This window comes from Schistocerca piceifrons, unplaced genomic scaffold (assembly GCF_021461385.2).
Source record: "Schistocerca piceifrons isolate TAMUIC-IGC-003096 unplaced genomic scaffold, iqSchPice1.1 HiC_scaffold_349, whole genome shotgun sequence".
In the NCBI taxonomy this organism is placed as follows: Eukaryota; Metazoa; Arthropoda; class Insecta; order Orthoptera; family Acrididae; genus Schistocerca; species Schistocerca piceifrons.
The window spans coordinates 22501-25000 of NW_025728569.1; the positions used below are offsets into that span (position 1 = coordinate 22501).

General features: G+C 56.8%; 1 non-coding gene across 1 annotated transcript in view; it reads right to left on the reverse strand.

Annotated features, from left to right (window-relative positions):
* LOC124746256 overlaps nucleotides 1-142 on the reverse strand; it is a 1909-nt gene extending 1767 nt beyond the window's left edge. The window contains exon 1 of the ribosomal RNA XR_007011299.1: nucleotides 1-142. This exon is cut by the window's left edge and continues 1767 nt beyond it. This is a non-coding gene — a ribosomal RNA (small subunit ribosomal RNA).
* Between the last annotated feature and the right edge of the window lie 2358 nt (nucleotides 143-2500).

Sequence of the window (2500 nt, forward strand, 5' to 3'; positions counted from 1 at the left end):
CCAAGTAACGTGGGTACGATCTAAGGAACCATAACTGATTTAATGAGCCATTCGCGGTTTCACCTTAATGCGGCTTGTACTGAGACATGCATGGCTTAATCTTTGAGACAAGCATATGACTACTGGCAGGATCAACCAGGGAGCTGCGTCAACTAGAGCTGAGCAGCCGGCCGCCCGGGAGTGTGTCCCGGGGGCCCGCGCGAACACGCAAGCGTCCGCTCAATCATTCTGCAAACAGGAGGAGGCTGAGCTCCCCTGCACAATACACCTCGAAACCCTCTCAGGTCCCGGCGGCGCGCAGCGCCGTCCCAAGTACTTGGTCGGGTTCGAGAGAGGCGCAATCGCCCGGAGTTAGGCGAGTAGACGCTTTCGGTGCGACCACCCGTGCTCCCAACTGAGCTTGCCGCTGCCGACAGAGGCCCGGGAGCGTGCTGTCGTGGCATTGCCGGCGGGAGACAACACGCGCCACCTACGGTGACCGGCAGCTCCAACGCCAGCGCCACAGAAGGACAAAAGCCCCACTTGGGTGCCGAAGCGAACTCTCCCAGCACAGCGCACGCGCCAACACATCCGCACAGCTGCGATACAAACCACCAGCGAGAACCGCTGGGGCGACCGAGCAGCAGACGGCGTCGCGGCGCCGAGCGCCGGGCGGCGGCGCATCCTCAACGCACACAGTCCTCAATCGGACCAGCACACTGAAGATGTCCACCGCGCTTCGCACCGGGCCCGCGAGGACCTACTTTGGCCGCACGGCGCCGCGCGCAGGGTGCGCCGGCGCGCAGCTGCGACGCCTGCCGCGTCCGTCGGCCGGCGCGCCTGCCACTGGCCGCCCCCACCAGCCGGCTGTAGCGCGTGCGCCCACGCACCGCGCGGCCAGCACGCCGGGAGGCGCCCCCTCACCGGCCGGGGACGGTCCCACCCAGCCACCGCCGCGTATCGCTTCACACCCAGATGCCGTTCAGTTTCGTCGGCATGGTGGGTATCGCTGGAACAACCGGTTCGTACCTCAACCTATCGTCGCCATCACCGATTCACCCCTAGCGAGAACAACCGCACCACAACAGGTTACCATTTGTTCATTTGCGTAACTTCACCAGAAAACGCAGGCGTCCATCGCCATTTGCAACTTCAACGATTATTGCATGCCTGTGTCAGGTGTCACGCCACACTACGTCTGCCCACATACACGCAACAAAATGTGCACGCCTAGACAATACGTGGAAGGTGGCCCCCGTACGTATGCGATGTCCATTGCTCGAACGACTGTCAACCGGCCTCTGTAGCATGTCGCAGATATGGAACGCGGTGCACCATGCCATCACGGTGTGTGAGGAGAGACGACTAGGTCCGAATACATCAACAGACAGCTCATGCTGATCGCCATCCACGGCGTCCGTTCCTCCCACACGTCTCTATGGCGTACCACACTGCAATCCAGCTCTCATAGGGAGACGACACGTAGCTGCGTGCACAATATTTGCACTGTATGGTCCGCCGTTTTTGGGCGCAGTCGTTGTACGGTCACACATGTGCCACGATGTATCATTCGGTACATAAGGACGAATGTGCAGTACAGATTGTGGTTTACGCGTACGACATTAGCGGACGGTTGACACAGGCCGCACCACAACGTAGCCTGAGTACGTCGCATGCGAAGGGCATTGAACATGCAAACTTCTCACCAACCAGCTTGCGAAGGCAGGGGGGCAAGGTGGGGACGTGGGGAGGGGCGGCATGTACGTCCTGCTGCCATCCACATTACAGTGTACAGCAGGAGCATGTGGAAAGTCAGCAAGACTTGCAAGGTGTTTAACATGAAGCGATACACAGGGGAGCGGGCAGTGCGAGTAGCGAACTATATTGCGAGGGTTGCGGGTGGGCAACACTACACTAATTGAACGAGTCGTATAACAATTACAGAGCAGGTTTAGGCGACAACATGGGTTACGTTAGGGGACAACGTGGGTTACGTTAGGGGACAACGTGGGTTAGGTTAAGGCACAACGTGGGTTAGGTTAAGGCACAACGTGGGTTAGGTTAAGGCACAACGTGGGTTAGGTTAAGGCACAACGTGGGTTAGGTTAAGGCACAACGTGGGTTAGGTTAAGGCACAACGTGGGTTAGGTTAAGGCACAACGTGGGTTAGGTTAAGGCACAACGTGGGTTAGGTTAAGGCACAACGTGGGTTAGGTTAAGGCACAACGTGGGTTAGGTTAAGGCACAACGTGGGTTAGGTTAAGGCACAACGTGGGTTAGGTTAAGGCACAACATGGGTTAGGTTAAGGTACAACATGGGTTAGGTTAAGGTACAACATGGGTTAGGTTAAGGTACAACATGGGTTAGGTTAAGGTACAACATGGGTTAGGTTAAGGTACAACATGGGTTAGGTTAAGGTACAACATGGGTTAGGTTAAGGTACAACATGGGTTAGGTTAAGGTACAACATAGGTTAGGTTAAGGTACAACATGGGTTAGGTTAAGGTACAACATAGGTTA